Source organism: Pongo pygmaeus, chromosome 1, assembly GCF_028885625.2.
Source record: "Pongo pygmaeus isolate AG05252 chromosome 1, NHGRI_mPonPyg2-v2.0_pri, whole genome shotgun sequence".
Lineage (NCBI taxonomy): Eukaryota > Metazoa > Chordata > Mammalia > Primates > Hominidae > Pongo > Pongo pygmaeus.
This window is the reverse complement of record NC_072373.2, coordinates 148,532,067-148,550,870: the sequence shown is the minus strand read 5'-3', so window position 1 is coordinate 148,550,870 and position 18,804 is coordinate 148,532,067. Positions and strand designations below refer to the sequence as shown.

At 38.7% G+C, this 18,804-nt stretch overlaps 1 long non-coding RNA gene and 1 pseudogene across 1 annotated transcript in view; one reads left to right on the top strand and one right to left on the bottom strand.

The window, feature by feature from the left end:
* LOC134738458 (uncharacterized) overlaps window positions 1-18,804 on the top strand; it is an 81,802-nt gene that overhangs the window by 60,965 nt on the left and 2,033 nt on the right. The gene's annotated exons all lie outside the window — the stretch shown is intronic.
* On the bottom strand, window positions 7,036-7,443 carry LOC129043383 (small ribosomal subunit protein uS10-like; annotated as a pseudogene).

Here is an 18,804-nt window from a genome sequence, read left to right as displayed (position 1 = left end):
AACCATATAGTATCTGTTGCTTTAAAGTGCACACTATACTCCGAAAGATAATACTTTTCCCCATAGAGATGGCATCCTATGCCATCTCTAAGCTGGTGCTGTAACTGGGCCAGCGTGTGGTAGGACCAGTGAACTCCATGAGCATGTGCCCATTGCCATACCTCCTTTTCTATAAAGTGAGTTCCTTGGTCCAATTAACATTATTTTATCCATATGGTCCACAAAGATGATGCCCTGTAGAATGTCTATACAGTCCCAATCCCTACAGACTATATTTGGACCAAGCTGGAGAACTCACATAACCCTGGGACAAGATCATGACTCTTGTTATTAATCAATATGAATGCAAGCTGCTTCTGATCCCCCCTCCCTAATGGGTATTAAAAATAACACATTTGCCAGAACAATAACCACATATCTTGTATCTGGTTAACTTGCCCTAGTAAATATATCACATGCAGCATAACAGCTGTGATTGAAACTACAACTTGGTTCAGTTGGCAGTACTCTGCTCAGAACTCCATGATCCATCTAATTTGTGTATGGTCTAGATTGCTCAGCTATGTGCAGATAGAGGATCTTCACCTATGTATCCTTTAAATCTTTGAGACTATCTATTTTGAGAGTAGTATTTATTTATTTATTGCACTAATCTGTGCAATTTTCCTCAGGATGTGGTAACTGGTTTTGATTTAGACCGTAGACCGTAGAGGATAGTTTCAAAGACTTCCACTTTGATAGTACAATAGTTGGTCAAGAAAACAATGGGATAATTCATCAACCTCTAACTGGCTCATGCCAATTATACATTCAAGGACTAGAAAAATGATCATTAAATGAGTGTGTAAACCCAGTAGAACCACTGTGAAATAAGTCTAGATCAGAACTCCATTTATTTCCTGACACTTACATGCTCATACTCTAACAAGCGGCCCATGGTGGTGCTGTCAGCATCAACTCCTATCTTATATCTACCAATCCTAAAAAGATCTGAGCATTCCCTTTGTTCCAGTGTGCAGTTTTCTGAGTAAATACTTTTGGTCCTTTTGGGGAAGAACTGAGGAGTCACACACTTACTATAATGTTGCAGTTCCTGTCTCATGGAGACCCAGAATCTCCTTCAGTCAATAGTTTCCGGGTAAGAGAACTCACTCAGGTATGAAGACAAGGCAAGAAATTATGACTTTCCATTGAGACATCCGATCTCAGCCTTTTGCTCATTATTTTCTATCTCTTTTGATTATGTGTATGAACCAATACCCTTGTTGGTGACTCATCTATCTTGCCCTTTCACATAGTCACCATTTCCGTGGATACCTTAAGACAGTTCCCACCCCCACCCACACAGCAGCCATTTCAACCCAGTTTCCCATTGTGGTGACTGCACTCACTTTGCTTCTGACAATTAAGTGCTTCCCTGTGGCCCCTGTTAATCAGGAATCCTACCATCCCCCTTGCTACAATGGACCCCAGTCTTTTAATCACATGTCCTTCTATCCCTGGTTTAAGAAGGACTATGCTTCTCCACAATGTTGGAACCTCTCTGATCAGCAAATTCCTCATCATGTTAATAAACAGCATGTCCTCCAAGCTCTCCTAAGGAACATAGATATGGATATTTCAATCTTCCATAATGAACCCATTTTTGCATGCTCAGTTTTTTTATTGGTTTATTTCTTTCTCCAAAATCTATTACTATAGTGCCAGGATCTCCATTTCATGTGACCCATTACTTTTTCCAAGCTACCGAGAGCTATCCCAGACTTACATTAGACCTATCATATAAGACTTTGCTAGGTATTAAATCCTGTGTTACAACAGAACAACCCCATATGAGAAAACTGTCCATTACATAGCTTTATATTCTGCCAGGACCCTCAGGATCCACTCCCAGGCATACTTTTTGAGCATACATGCAGTCAAGTCCTAGATATCCCGTGGAGTGTGTAACTCATTTCCTTCCTTAGCAGGCCATCAATTCCCTAGCTGGGTCATGCTGAAATGTGGCCCAAATTATCAGTCTGACTTCCATGAGGGAAAGTACAGGCAGATCTGAGGATTGTCTTATAAGGCACCTGCCTCATTTGAGACCTTGGCGTAGTCTTCATGAAGGAAGCTTTCTCTTCCAACAAGAGAAAAGGGGGCTTACTAGCCATTTCTGTGAGCCACACATGTTCAGGGGACAATGTAGTTGTAAGGTGCTCATCTACTCAGATATCCCTATCCCAAACTTCAGGGTACTACTCCTTTTTTTCAGAGCCCTAAATTTTGCACAGGAAGCTTGCCTAGGCTGAGAATTTAGCCTCCTTTAAAGTTCTTCCACTTCTGCAAATGAGCCATGAGCCTGATCTCCAAATCTGTCTGCTTTCTAGCTACAAGAGAATAATGTCTCTTTAAATGATGCTAATGAGATTTTCTGACTCTCACATTTTGCTTTAAATGCCATATAATAGAACTGAGTCTGTGTATTAAGCAGACTCTAAGATGGCTCCCAGTGAGCCTTGCCTTGTAGTGTTCATGACATTGTGTAATCCACTCCCTTAAGTATGGGCTGGCTTTGTAACTTATGTTTAACCAACAGAATAGGACACAAGTGATGGGACATCACTTCCATTATTAAGCTACATAAGATTGTCACTTCCTTCTTGCTACCAGAATCCCTCTCTTGCTGGCTTTGATCAATTAATCTGCCCTATTGGAGTGCCCCATGTGGCAAGAACCTGAGGATGGCCTTCAGCGAATAGTTCACAAGGAGCTGAATCCTGTCAACAATCACATAAGCTTGAAAGTGGATACTTCCCCAGTTGAGCCTTCTGGTGACACCCTAGCCTTAGATGGTACCCGGATAGCAGCCTTGTAAAAGACTCTAAAGCAGAGGACTTAACTAAGACATCCCTGGACTCCTGACCCATAAGAACATGGAGATAATAAGTGTGTGTTGTTTTAAGCTGCCTAACTTGTAATAATCTGTGACAAAGCAATAGATATCTAATACAGCCTGTTATTTTATCTCTTCAATGCATCAGTGATATTTAGCAACAATTAGCCATATCTTTAGAGTTCCAATTTCCCCATACCTGTCAAAGCCAGAGACATTGCATCAGCTACTACATCCTCTCCTACCTATATCTTAACCCAGTTTGCTATCATGGGTGAAAATTTTAGCCAGAGGTAGGCAAATGTTTTCTGGAAAGAACCAGATGGTAAATGTTTTAGGCTTTGAGATCATATGGTCTCTGTCTCAAATACTCAATTCTGTCTAAAAATTGTTAAATGAATATGTTCCAATAAAATGTTATTTACAAAAAGAAGTGAGTTGAGTTTGGCCTACAGCCATAGTTTGCTGACCCCTGATCTTAACAATTACCCTGCTATATGATGCCAGGGACTAACAATAATTCATCTACCACCAGTGATAAGAACCTTATTATCATCCACCTCCCGAATCTGAGCTTAGTCTCTGCTTCTTAGGACCCTTCCAGTATCATTCAACTTGACTTGGGATCTCTAAAAGCAGAAACTAAGAAAAGGATTCTTATAAAACTAATTTATTGAGGGAGTGCTTTCGGAGAAGGGAAAGGAAGGAGAGGGCAAAGGAAGAAAGATAAGCAAGAAGTACGTTCAACTGAAAACTGTGAGAGCTTGGTCCTACAGGAAGCTCTGAAGCACTAGAGGTCAATTCGCCCTTATAGTATGTGTGTAGGTGTGGTGAAGGGGGTGTAGGCGTGGGGAAGAGGGTGCAGGCAGGGAAGGAAGAGCTTTCATATTCCTTATATCAGTAAAGTATTGGCTGTTGGCTGCCTGGGCGGGGGAATGGCCCAAGTAAAGCAATTTCCCTTCTCAGGGAAGGGAAGTAGCTAGGTATGGGTACTTTCCTATTCCTTCTTTGGGACAACCCATTTACCCCAATTACATTTCTGTTTATGACCTAGAAGCATTTTCATTAATTTCTAAGGAATAGAAATAGGATGGTCAAAATACAAAGTATATTAATAATGCCAAAAAGGATGCAAAATAATTCCTGTTCATTTTGGTTTTGTATTTGATAGGTGTTATCACTTTTCTTAGCCTATTTGTCAAAACTGGAACTAACATAGTCAAAGTGAACAGAGTGGAATGACAGTTTGAGGAGCAATTACAAGAAACATGTGCAGTAGCAGGATAAAACACAAATAGCTCAAAGTTCTCATATCACCTGGTGCTCACTATTAAATAGTGTAATAACAATCACCCTAGAGACCAGCTGCTTCAGTTTCTATCCCACGCTATCCCTTACTGGAGCTGTAAACTTGGGTAAGATATTTAAATTTCTGTGCCTCCTCAGTTTCCTAATCTGTAAATTGGGGTTAATGCTAGTATCTACCTCGTGAGATCACTGTGGGCAAAAATGAACTAATATGTGAAGTGTTTACAATAGTATTTAGTGCATAGTGTACACTGAGCATTGGCTTGATTATTGTTGATGTTCCATTATTTGTGATCACTCACTTATCTACTATCTTATTTAAATGTAGCTTTTTCAGTGTACCTTAATTTGGATTTTGGGCTCTATTACCTCTTATTCCTATGCTTTGAAATATTTGAAGATATAATTAGAATAGTCTACTCTCAGCAAAAATTCAAGTCTCTTTCCTAGACCCCAAGGAAAATTCTGCAAAAAGCCATATCCTTGAGTTCCTTCTGTAGACAAACAGTTAAAAGTGTACCTATGCTTCTAAGCAAAAACCATTAAAAAAGAGTATCTCTATCCACATCTGAGATGATTATCCTTTAGTAATGAATCTAAAGAGGCTCCAATTTTTTGTAAGGTAAAATGATGCCTAAAGTATGCGAAGTTTGTTGGCATGGCTGAGCACAAGCGAGAAGCTTTGGAGAGTTCAAAAATAGAGGCTTCTATATATTTCTGCACATAGATAGACAACTATGTATGTATGTAGAAACACATAAAGAATATTGTTTATTATATGTTTATATACACTGGCTCAGGAGAGTATAAGCTTCCAATTTTTAGATTTATAAATATACTTTTGAATCTATAATAATGCAGAGTACAAGATTTTGTACGTTGGAGACAGGTGAAATATATCTGATCCCCATCATCTGCCTGGCACTTCTACTTCTCTTCATCTTTATAAATCACTGCTCAATAAACAAGAAAATAGGAATCAAGCAACCATGGAGATTTGGAAGAAAGATCACAATTATTTGACGAGTGAAACATCTGGAAAGGGATCATGGCCTTATTATCTTTCAAAAATAGTTAATGAAACTCTTCTTTTAGTTCACCGAAGAATTCAAAGTGGAAATGCTTCATCAAACATTAACTAAGAAAATGCATGCCAACGCTTTGAATAAGTCAAGTTGTCATTCTCCTCCATAAATATTTATCCTGCAGATGGTTTTTGAAACTACCAGTTTCCTTATTATAAGGAAAAGTTAAGTTAGTATATTTATTTTAGATTATATTACAGAACTTTTCAACAGTTGGGATTTTAAAAAACATTTATTCCATTCCTTTTCCTATTTAAAATCAGTGGCTTGAATTGAACAAATCATAACGTAGTTGGAATTCTCACACTTTTCAGGTGAAAGATTGGTCTCACCTATTATGTGTCTTCTTGACCATGTAAAAATCCATTTAAAAATTAGAAATCTTTTGAAATTCTACCTTTCAGAAAGAAAATATTTAAAAATTGATAAGCCATTGGACAGCAAACAGCTTTTGAAAAACAATTACATTGAAAAAGTAAATCATTTTCAATCCAAATGTGATTGTGCCTTTCTGGTTTTAAAATGTATTCTTTTATAAGAATATAAGTATAATAGAATAAGTAGCAACTGGTGTAAAGTGAAGTAGCAAACACATTTAATATAAACACACTGCATTGTGTCTATTTGATTCAATCACCAAACACTTATTGAGCACTGAGTAGATGTCAGGAACTGACAGGTGCTAAGAAGGCAAAAATGAAATGGTGATTACTGCCTTCAGGGAACTCCTAGTCTAATGGAGGTGACAGACACCTCTACAGCTATCTATAATAGAGTGTGACATGTGCTATGCTAGCAGCACCAGCTAAGTATTACACGAGCGAAGGGGCGGGGGATGGGAAGTAACCTCCTGAATCCAGTTTAAAATTGAGAAATGTAATACTTTTTATGAAGCAAGGATCACAAAGAAAGTCAGTCAATATATAAATGAAGATAAACAAAAGCCTTTGAGGGAAAAAATTTAGAGGACAATTCTTAATTGTACCTTCCCAGTAAACATGGGAGTAATAACATTTAGAGAATTGAAAGATTGTGAACAATGTGCCTATTTTTACATCTCAAGAGTATTTTTGCAGGACGTAAGTTGTGACTGTAATGACAGACTTCTGTGCAGTGGCATTCCTATAACTACTATGAATGTACTCAACTTCATTAAAATCATTAACAATTACCAAAGATCATTATTTCAATATGGCAGTCAACCACATGCTAAAACTAAATTTGCACCTAAGTATATTCAGTACTGGGGCAAATGTGGTCAAAATTGATTAACATTTAAGAAAATTACAATGTCACAAAAACTGAAGTGCTAAGCAATTCATTCCGTTAATAAAACTGACTTAGTATGGCAAGATATAAATAATTACATGAGCCTGCAATATAAATGTATTGCCTTAGCATTTGCTTAGCTCTTTGGGCTATTAAATAATAGTTCTATATCTGAGTGTCTTAGTCCATTTGGGCTGCTATAACAGAATGCTATTGACTAGGTTGCTTATAAGCAACAGAAATTTATATCTAACAGTTCTCGAAGCTGAGAAGTCCAAGAGCAAGGCACCAGCAGATTTAGCGTCTGGTGAGGGCTGCTTCCTGGTTCATAGGCAGCTGTCTTCTCCTTGTCCTCACAGGGCAGAAGGGGTGAGGGAGCTCTCTGTGGCCTCTTTTATAAGAGCACTGTTCCCATTCATGAGGCCTCTACCCTCATGACCTAGTCACCTACCGAAAGTCCCACCTTCTAATGCCATCACAGTGGGAACTAGGATCTTTTTTTTTTTTTTTTTTAACAACTGGTAATCAATTTATTAAAGTAGTTGACTTAAGCATCTGCAATGGTGACTTCCACTTCAACTCCTGGCTCAATACTGAAGTCATCTGCTTAGCAATCTCAAAAGGACTGTGCAAGTCAATGAGTCGCTTGTGGATTCTCATCCCGAAATGATCCCATGTCTTAGAACCTTCACCACAAGGATTTTTTCTTGTAGTGATTCTCAAACTCTTGGTAGGCATTCGAACTGGTCCTTTCACTTTGGGATTCTTTTCCTTTCCTCCTCTGATGAAGTCAGCTCACACCTTCTCCAGAGATTTTACATTGCAGCTCGTTAGAGTGATTCGAATTCAGTGAATTGTCACCTCTGGCTCCAAGGGTGCTTTTCCTGTATCCTTAAAAGCCATGGCTGCTGCGCGACTCCCTGACCGACTTGTTCCTTGGCAAGAGCGAACAGTGGTGAGTCAGGAGAAAGAGCGGGCGGATCAGAGCTCCGCACCACCTACGACTGTGTCTTCCTCAAAGAGGGAAACTGGGATCTTAATTTATGAATTTTTATTTCCAGAATCCCTGGATTTTACTTTTTTTTTTTTGGACAAGTTTCTGAGTGAGGTGATTAAAATGTATCAAGCAACAGAAACTTTTGGCACGACAAATTTTTTTTCCTGAAAAATTCCCCCACACATTTGCTTTTGAGAGGTAACACACAGGATTAAGTAGTCTGTAGCTTTCTGCCTTAGTATTTGTCTTGGGTTTTTGGTGATGAGTGGACACGGCTATGTACAACTGCTGCTTCTTGAACTCTTCCATCTGTCTGTCCCCCATCTGTCTGTCTTTGGTTAGTAAGACGGTTTTGCCTTATCTTTTTGAATATTTGAATAACATGATTAAATTTTTAAAGAATTCTACAAAATAAGGATTTAAGCACAGTCCCTGCCCTGTGAATTTATAAGATAATGAAAAGGCACCTTCCAAACAAAGAAAAGATGGAAAGATATTCTTCCTGAGAAAAGTATGTAACAATAAGGAAAAGCCAGTCGTCTCTTTTCTAATCCTTTGCCTTTGATATCTGTCATTTGGGGGAGAGGGTTATGTGGGTGTTGGGTGGTGTTACAGTAGTAGTTAAAAAGTTCTCTTCATCCTGTGATACTGATTCTCTACCCTTTGTCACTAACTTCCTATCTTACAATATTACTTTCAGATATTTTCTCTCTTTAGCTTACCACCAATGAATTACATTTGCTACAAATATAATTCTTTCTACAAAAACAGAAAGTGCATATGAAAAAATAAAGAAAAAAATTATATTTGCTAATATTTTACATGTTTGAATTAAAGTTTAAAAAACATAATAGCAAAGCAGTAATGATAAAAATGTGAATTTATTTAGCGTTTCACAATTTTCAAAGCATGTGTACATATATTATCTCATTTGATCCTCATAATAACCATGTGGATAGGTAGAACAGGCATTATTGTTTTCATTTTACACATGAGAAAATTAAATACCTTAACTGGGTTACCCCAGAAATGTAAGACAAAGATTCAAATGCAAATCCCATTGTTCCTTGACTTACAATGGGGTTACATCCGGATAAACCCATCTTAAGCTGAAAATATTATAAGTCAGAAATGCATTTCATACCCCCAATAAACCCATCAAAAGGTTCTAAAATCTTAAGTCAAACCACTGTGAGTCAGTGACTGTTTGTATTTTACTTGAGCTGATCCCCAGAAACATTGATAGGGAGTGTGGAATGAGTCGGAAGGGAAGAAAGCCAATAGAAGATGTGTTTTCAAGGTGGTTTCCAATTTGGCAGTTCAGTCGTGCTGGGGAGCTAGGAAAGCTGGTACACAATGCAGCCCAGTGTTAGCTCAGTTAAGGGGTAAAGAAGCTGGAATATTTATCTACCAACTCTCCACCTATCTTTGGTTGAAGTCTGCCTCCAGAGGTAACAACTGTAGTGTACTTCTGGTTTGCATTTTTTGGTAAACTGAGCATATTCTCAGAGCCAGAAAAAAGTCCTCACTCCCAGAGTCACGGATGTTCAGAGTAAGCAGCTTTCAAGGTGCAGAGGTGAATGACAGGTGGGGCAGAATGGTCTCGGTTAGCCAAACTCAACAAGGTTAGGCAATTTATCAAACCAGAGTTACACAGCTAATATTGGCAAGACCATGAAGGGACTTAGGCCTTTGGCTGTTTGGGTAGATTCCTGGATAGAGTAAAATAGATGTCATTTCTTGTTCTCAAAGTATAGGTTAGGAAAGAGAGTAGATAAGAGAGAATATATTAAGCGTGAAAAAAATATTATTTCTAAAGGTCTTACAATAATTGAGATTTGTTCACCCTGTACATATAATAAAATTATTCAAAACCTGAAGCTTTTATAGAATGCAAAGAAATATCAATATACGGACCTTTACATAGCAAACATGCCAATACTCTGCCAATATACATTGCCAAGGTTTTCAGTCCAGTTGGTGGTATTTTGCTGAGGACACTGGAACAAATTTTTGTATTTACAAGTGCCATAACACGTTTAAAGGACATGTATATTGCAGAAAATCATGACACACAAGTGGTCAGGCAAACATTATGTGGAAAAGTCCCAGCTGATGTGTATGTTATCGCTAAACAGCCTCTTCACATCAGTGGCACTCACGCCTCAGTTTCACAGTTGTGAAATATTTGCATACAGATGTGAAGGTATTCTTGTGGCTTACTCAATAAACCAGAATGGGGCTTTATGCACCCCTGAGTTTTCAATTAATGTTGTTGACAGAATGAATGGCTATTTATGCCACGAGCCTTTCATGTTCATTCATGGTACACAATACCTAAGTCTTAAAGATCTCATCTAAATGCCTCCCCTCTTGGGAGGGTGCTTATGGATTCCATTGTATATATAGGGTAGCATAAGGTTCAATGATTCTATCTAATCAGCAGAGTGGACCTTACATTTTAGCAAAGGCCACTGAAGCCTTTGTTCTGCAACAGGGCATTATCCCACAACTTCTACAATAAGTTGAATGTCTGTGTGTCCAAAGATCTTAGGCAACCAATGCCTGAACTTCACTTTCCCAAGTATGCCTTTCTGTCCTCACCACACCCCAACACTCATATTTTTGGGAAAAGGATACCTACACAGGAAAATCATTTTTCTATGTGTAGTGAGCCCTTAGTACACTCATCCATTTGACTGTGGTGAATAAGGGCCTGGAACATGGTTGGAGCCCAGTAAATGCTTGCTGAATTTAATCCAACAAGAAAGAAACAGCACTACCAGCCCTGGCCCCTGTGTACTCTAAGATATCTGTAACATGGTACAATTCCTGGAGGTAGAAGGTAAAAGTGAGTACCTCCTTTACCCCACCTATTCAACAGTCTCCTCAAGGAAAAGAAGTGTGTAAATGTTGTCTGAGAAAGATTTTCATGGTAGATGAATGAAATTCCAACTTTCTTCTTGGATGAAAAATAATTCCAGTGATAATGGAATTAGAATTTTGTTGCATTTAATCGTTGTTAGTTAAAATCAACATAATAATTCATCTTTCCATACAGTTTTATTTTTTAAAAAAAATTCATCATCATCTATTGTTAACCGCACATTGGCCCTATGAAGCAGCTAAGGATTGCTGTCTCCATCCTTCAGATGAGAAAACCAAGGCTCATTAAGCTTAAGTGATGTCCATTTAGGTGATATCAGAGACAGGGATACAAATGCAGGCTTATCAGATGTAATCTAAAATAACTCATTTTAAAAGTTCCAACTATGTTTCCCAAGTTTTGAGACTCCATATGAAAAATACAGTCATGTTTGTTTACTTCTGCAAAGCAAATTAAATGTGTAGCCCATGCATTATTAATGTCTATTATTTTCGTTCCTAAGAAGTATGTGTATCAAATTGCCTTTACAAGAGAAACTGTATTAAAACAACTTGTATTATTTACATGCCTTTTTAGTTTGCACTTGAGCGTTTATTTTTCTGCTAACTTTAAGACAGTAATATGTGACGCTATTTTCAAAATCAGACATGCTGGTGACTGTTTTGGAGCATAGATCAGTGTTTGTACTTAAGGTGTCCAGCCTGGAATAGGACTGTACCATTAAGCCTGGAATAGGACTGTACCATGGTACCAGGACTGTGCCATATGTCCTGGAATAGGACTGTGCAAATAAGCAAAGACCGCCAGACCAAATGGATGCCAAAGCCTTGAATTGTAAACTAACCCCAGAGGAACTTTTAGAGTTGTTAGAACATTTGCCCATTATTTCTAGAAGAATGTCAGTGGCTCTAATCCATCTCAAACTTCTTCTCAATATAGCTCATTTCCTCTTGAAATTTTTCTTCTGTTCTATGGCCAGCATAGACAAGAAGGGGCAGACAGGCCTAGAGTAGACCCCAGGACTCTTAGACCTAACTTAGGGCAAACGCAGAGAGATGCCCCAGGCAAATATGCACACCAGCATATTTGGACACCAGCAGCAGGGCAAATTGCTGCCTGATTTGCAGTTCTGCACTCTATCAGAATTTTATATCTGGAAGATAATAATTTAGAGACTAATACAACATGCTCATTGAATAGATTAGGAAATGTGTTTCTCAGAATTTGAATGACTTGCCCTAGTTCAGTAGTAGAATGAGAGATAAAACATGCCACTTAGAGTGGAATAAAATATATTTGTTTGTTTAAAAGCATGACATTAATCAAGACAGACTAGTGGTGTAGCTGGAGGACCAGACTTTAGATCACAAGATTTCTAAGTGAACTTTGATTTACTTAAAAACCCTGAGATAGAATATAAGTCAGTTTGGCTATCCTGCCTAAATAATGAAGTTAATATTTATTTCTGGAAAGGCTTGGATCTATCATCTAAAGTCTTAAATCATATTCATTCAATGCCATGCTTAAGCAGTACAGTAATGAAAAGGAACAGTCAGTCTGAAAGAGAGAGCTGCTGATCGACACTCAAGTAATGAGTGTGCTTCCATCCAGTGCATAGGTGATCATTGGTGAGAGGAGGGCATGACTAGCAACTGCGTTTTCCTTGGCGCAGTGCAGAGCTGAGCAGGATGATTTATAAACCTCAACACATTGAGGACCAAAAAAAATAAATCATTAAGTAGCATGCCTCATGATTCAACTTGCTTTTCTTTCCCTCTAACATGGGTAATAAATTGTGTGGACTTTAATAATTTATAGGAGATGTTGTTATAATGTGAGAATATTAACTTTGGTGAGTCTTTTAATTTGCCTGTGATGTCAATAGTGTGCTGAAGTGTTTCTTCTACAGGACAGCAACACCACTAATGCACAATTGTATTCTGATACTTCAGTCAGAGGCTCCTGGGGAACAGAAGAGACAGTTCACTTTAGCACTGATCTTATCAATTTGGTGCATGTCCCTCAGGAATTACATGCCACCGAGAGAATTAAAAGGAACAGTTTGAAAGCACTTAGAATCATATTAGCACATTCATATCCAACCCCTCTTCCCCATGTCCTCGTGGAAAGATAGCCTGACTCAAGCAATTTTATTTCTGCCCAGGATTACGCCTCAGAAAAAGAGAGAGAGAGAGAGAGAAGAAATCTTAACTAATAAAAAACAGCACAAGGAAAGCCCCCAGAATATTCTAGATTCATCTGAGAATGTGGCCAATTTCTTCCCAGTTAATAATGTCCTCCACAGATTTTCCCTCATATGTTTTCTCGTCATTTCACAGATGTGACAGTAGTGACCCTCTCATATTTCAGAAGTAATTCCTCTCTGCCCCACCTATGTTTTCAATCAGGGAGGAAAGGGTTTTGTAACAGTTTAGTGAACATCAGAGCCAGAAAAGGTTGTATAGGGAGAAGAAAGAGGCAGAATGAAAGAAAAAGGAAGGCAGAACAGCTCAAGAGATGATGTTATGGGAAAAGAGCTTCTGTGATAGGGCTGAGTGCGGAAGAGCCTGAGAGCATCAGCCAGGCACCATTCCGAATTTTAATTCCAATCTACAAGCTGCAAACACAAATGAAGACCTGCCCCTTCCTGAGTTTCAAGTAAACCTCTCTCCGTGTATAGATTCTGCTACTTAAAAAAAAATAAAATAAAATGAAACACATGAAGCAGTTAATTGGAGATATTAAAATGAAGTGACCAGTGGCCAGGCACAGTGGCTCACACCTATAATCCCAGCACTTTGGGAGGCCGAGGTGGGTGGATCACCTCAGGTCAGGAGTTTGAGACCAGCCTGGCCAACATGATGAAACCCTGTCTCTATTAAAAATACAAATATTGGTGGGGTGCAGTGGCTCACGCCTGTAATCCCAGCCCTTTGGGAGGCTGAGGCAGGTGGATCACGAGGTCAGGAGTTCAAGACCAACCTGACCAAGATGGTGAAACCCCGTCTCCACTAAAAATACAAAAAATAGCCTGGCGTGGTGGTGGGTGCCTGGAATTCCAGCCACTTGGGAGGCTGAGGCAGAGAATTGCTTGAACCTGGGAAGCAGAGGTTGCAGTGAGCCGAGGTAGCGCCACTGCACTCCATCCTGGGCAACAGAGCAAGAGTCCGTCTCAAAAAAACAAAAAATACAAAAATTAAGCTGGACATGTGGCTCATGCCTGTAATCCCAGCACTTTGGTAGGCCGAGGTGGGCGGATCACATGAGGTCAGGAGTTCAAGACCAGCCTGGCCAACATGGCAAAACCCTGTCCCTACTAAGAATACAAAACTAGCCAGACGTGATGGCATGCACCTGTAATCCCAGCTACTCGGGGGGCTGAGGCTTGAGAATTGCTTGAACCCAGGAGACAGAGGTTGCAGTGAACCGAGATCGCACCACTGCACTCCAGCCTGGGCAACAGAGCGAGACTCTGTCTCAAAAAAAAAAAAAAGTGTCCAATACATGCAGAAACCACTGGTGGTAAGGTGAGGAAGGCTGGTGTTAATACCTTAGCACATGATGGTAGAAGGTCAATGACTGAGTGGAAAAAGCAACAGAATCAAAGACTAGATCATTCTCTCTTTTCTCTCTCTTTTTTTCTCTCTTTCTCCCTCATACATCTCATGTGTTCAATGGCTAGTCCTAATTCTTTGAATTTTCATTAAAACATTTTTTCTTTGGCCTAAAATATGTAGTTCCTCTCTCCAAATCTAACCTGAAATTCGGCTTTTCTCTTATAACCCAAACCCGAGAAATCTCAGTGGGCCATTGGTTCTTTAACCTCAGCACTTTATTGTACTTTCCTTATAGGTTCTAGTTCAAGATTTGGGTCTTTCTAAAGGAGTGTATATGTGTATGCATGTGTGTGCGTGTGTTTGAATGCATGTGTGTGTGATGATACGTGCACTACAACACATACTTATCTTCCAGAAAATATAGATGCATAGCTATGTAGTAAATCTCTTTCATGACTAAATCAATCTGTATAAATCAGGTATGTATGTCAATGCCCAGGCTGACCTACAGGATGCCAGAAAGTTCTGACATACTAAGACAAATTTTAAAACTGCAAACTTTTACATTTTTTCTTATATTTCACAGTGCCATCCATTCAACTCCCAACATTCTGAATAATGTTCCCATGGTAACTTGTGCTATCAGCAAGACTAGGAATACAGCTCAGGAAGAAAGGACAATTGTGGAAAATATTTTATAATTACCAACATGTGACTATTTGCACATCATCTTTTATGCCCAAAAAAAAGGAAGGAAAAGAAGCAAAGGCTCTGCCATTAAAGGCGAGTCCTGTTCCTTGTCTTTTCTTAAATTGTATGGCTTATTTATTAGGGTCTAAATAAAGTTAGTAACTTGCCAAGGGGTATGGTTCTTGAACTTTGTTTAACAAATGAATCAAATGAATCTCTTTTCACTAGTCAATCTTTTCACTAGTTCATAGGAACCTAATATCTTTTTTTTTTTTTTTTTTTTTTTTGGAGCCAGAGTCTTGCTCTGTCCTTCAGGCTGGAATGCAGTGGCATGATCTCAGCTCACTGCAACCTCTGCCTCCGAGGTTCAAGCAATTATCCTGCCTCAGACTCCTGAGTAGCTGGGATTACAGGTGCGTGCCACCACACCTGGTTAATTTTTTTTAGTTTTGGTAGAGATGAAGTTTCAACATGTTGGCCAGGCTGGTTTCGAACTCCTGACCTCAAGTGATCTGCCCACTTTGGCCTCCCAATGTGCTGGGATTACAGGCATGAGCCACTGTGCCTGGCCTATAAGAACCCAATATCTTAAACAGAATATAGATGAGCTACTTTGGTTGAAGTAGTGAGAGGAGGCCTAGAGCTCCTCATCCTCGTTTCCCCATGCGGAGCGTTGTGTGTACTCCTGCAGTCCAGTGAGCTACAGCTTGAAAACCTCCCAGGTTAGAGCATAGCACAAAGGGAAGTTCAAGTTGCCTTCACAAGATTCAGGTAAATATAAGACCAAATCAAATTATCAGTGAAACAGACACAAGTGCCAACTGCAAGCTACTGTCTTACATTGTAGAGATTTTATAAGTACTAAGGACTGAGATGCTTTCAAACCTTAGAAGTGAGAGATTTCCTGGGATACAAGACTTTCAGTGCTAAAATCAAGACAGTCATGGGCAAATCAAGAGAGCGGGCCACCCTACCAAAGGTATCCTTTTTGAGAGTCCATGTACCATGTCAAATCTTGTCTTGCAGTGCTTAGAGAGTAGCAGCAGCATCTTCTTGTCGAGAGCACAGCACATTAGGATTCAGCTGAGCCATGTGTGTTTGGCATTGGAGAGCTCTAGGTTCTCAGATAGGGGAAAGAGAGGAGAGATAATGAAAAATACCCCTGTTCTAAACCACAACACAGAGAGCAGGTATACAAATGCACACCCACACACTTTGAGAAAGATATTATGTTTATTCATTTTTACCACCATTGGTTCTTCTTTAGATGTGAAAGCACTTACACATAATCTCTTTTCAGCTTCCAAGACTGGAAACTTTACAGATGAAATAATGGCTCAGGTCTTTTGTCTCAAATTCAGTGTCCAGAGTACTACCAACCACATAACCTGAGTACATGATTTAGGGTCACAGATGAGGGCAGCATAGGAGCAGCAATTCCCTCAGATGCTATAACACCTGCCATCCAAGGCCAACATAAAGAGCCCTTCCCCCAGTCTGCAAATTCCTTTGAATCAGCCCTGCCCCTGGAGATTTGGCCCTGCTTAATTACAAGGCTGAATTCTAAATGTGCTTGGTGTTTGTCAAGTCAAGAGAGAGAAAACTACTCTGTTTGTGATTTATGTGTGGCCAATGACAAACTGTATTATTCAAGAGAGAAGAGCAGATGGCCCCCAAACAAGACAGTTATGGCCCACAATTATAATAGTTATAGTACCCAGTGGATCTCTAGGATACCAAGAGAGCAAGAAATCTAACAGTCATACCAAAGACACTTAAAGGAAAAGGAGTTTAAACTAAGCCCCCACATAATAATATAAGTTGAGACCCTTCTTCATCACAATGAAAAGGTTTATTTCCTCATGGTAGAAGATAGCATGAGTGTGTACCTCAAGTAGACCACTGCCCCAGGCAGGACTTGGAATTTCTCCGATGATGCCATCAGCTACTTCCATGAGCATCCATTTTGTGAGCTAGGACCTTGCAATGATTTAGTTTATCTTGGGAGAAACTTAACACATCAAAGGCTGATTTACATCAGTCATTTTTGTCCCTTATTTCCATTGCCAACAGTCTGGTTCTATTGTCTGTGACGATTAGATTTTGCAGTCTTGAAAATAGCCATGCAAATTACCAAAATGTTTTCCATTTGAGACCTTATACATATTTGAATTAAATCAACTCTAAGCTGTTAAATGGAATTAAATGAAACAGGCTGAATTTGATGACTAAAATTTTAAAACTTCTGCAAGAAACTTTCCTTATCCCAACCTCTTTATTAATGGCCAATTGTAAATGACTTTTGCAAATGGAAACACCATTTGTCACTTTTTTTAACAAGTACTACACTGTACTGTCTTAACTCCCCCCATTCAATTTAAGCATCAAGATTTATAGCTTGTCGTGAGCTCCTCTATCTTTCTGTTCCTTCTTTGTACCTCTCCACATGCTCAAGCAGCTTTTTTTAGAATGAAGTGATGATAATTTGTAATGAACTCACACTAGCATTCTGAGACTTGACTTTCAAAAATTTGTATTCTTCCCTATTCCCTTGATTCTACTTGAAAGACTTACTTGCTACACAGCAACAAACTACACCCAAAATTCTAAACTCTTTCATTTCATTTGATCTTTCTGTAATACGTAGCCAAATTTTGGTCATTAGCAAATTGCTTCAGTATTTCTTTGTATAGTGGTGAATTTTACCAAAGATTACAGACACCTGAAACAACTTTTAAATAGGCCAATGAACATAGTAGACTACCAACAAATGACCCTACACAGATACACAGGTGCATGCACACGCACACACACACACACACACACTCGCACTACACTTTAGTTTATATCAACCAAGTATTTGCTTGTTTTTGCTTGGTTAAACTATTTATACCAGATACCCAAGAATTTGGCTATGAACTCCATTTCTTCCCTTTATGCCTGTGTCTTTATTTTTCTTTCCTTTTTTTCTCTTTTTCATCCCTGTCTCTCACACACGTACACCCAAATATAGCAAAAGCACATGCAGATAAATTTCTCAAGAGGATCAACTTGTGTGTGTGTGTGTGTGTGTGTGTGTGTGCGCGCGTGTGTGTGTTTATGGCCTAGGCCTTTTATTTATATGTTTATTCATTTGTGGCTTTCATATAAGTACTTGACCTCTGCAATCATGTGACCATAAAAGCACAAAGTCAACTGTTGTACATTTTGATGAATCAAGCATTTTAGACAATGAAATGCCTCTCGATTATTTAATGTTGACTCTAAAACCAAAAGCAACACTTTCATGAAGTGAATCATTTCTATGAACTTTCAGAACTCAAGATCGCTTCAGCAACTTTATTTCTTAACTCTTTATTTTATAATTTTTGTAATTCTTAAGCTAAGCTTTTCTTTGAATCCTGGTTATAATACCCTGGACTCAATCCCAAGAGTATATCTTTCTATGAGTTACTATGACTGATAGTATATGTATGGCATAGAATTAATGATTATGCTGATGTAAGTTTCCCTAAATGCAACATTGGGTATCAAACGCACTCGAAGTTAAACCAAGACTATGTTAACCAACTAACTTATTAAGCACCTATTTCCTGCTAGCAAATGCATTAGGCTCTGGGGGCTTACCGGTGAATGAAATGCATGTAGTCTCTGCCATCATGGAATTTTTAATCTAGTGGTAAAAGAGCAATTAAACACACAACCAAGTGTGATAAAGAAAGTTACAATAGAAATATCCAACCAGGCTTTTCTAACCTAGACAAGGCCAGTGACTCAGGAAAGGCTTGTCAAATTAAGTGTTATCTAAACTGCATGTGGAAGGATGAATGGCAATTAGTGAGGCCAAGATGAAACCAAAATTTCCAAGTTGAAAGGACAAAACATGAAATTCAGGAGGTAAGAAAGAACACCTTTCCTTTGTTTATTTTTAACTTTTGCCTCATGTATTCATATATCCCTTGTACTGTTGAAACATTTAGCTATGTAACTATATGCATTTTGGAATATTTATATTTTAGAAATCTCTCCTAAAATATAACTGCCTAACTTCCTGACATGACTTGACATTTAGTTAATTAAAGATAATAACAGAAAGAAAATTGGACCTCCCTTTGGTACTTACTGAGTTTAGA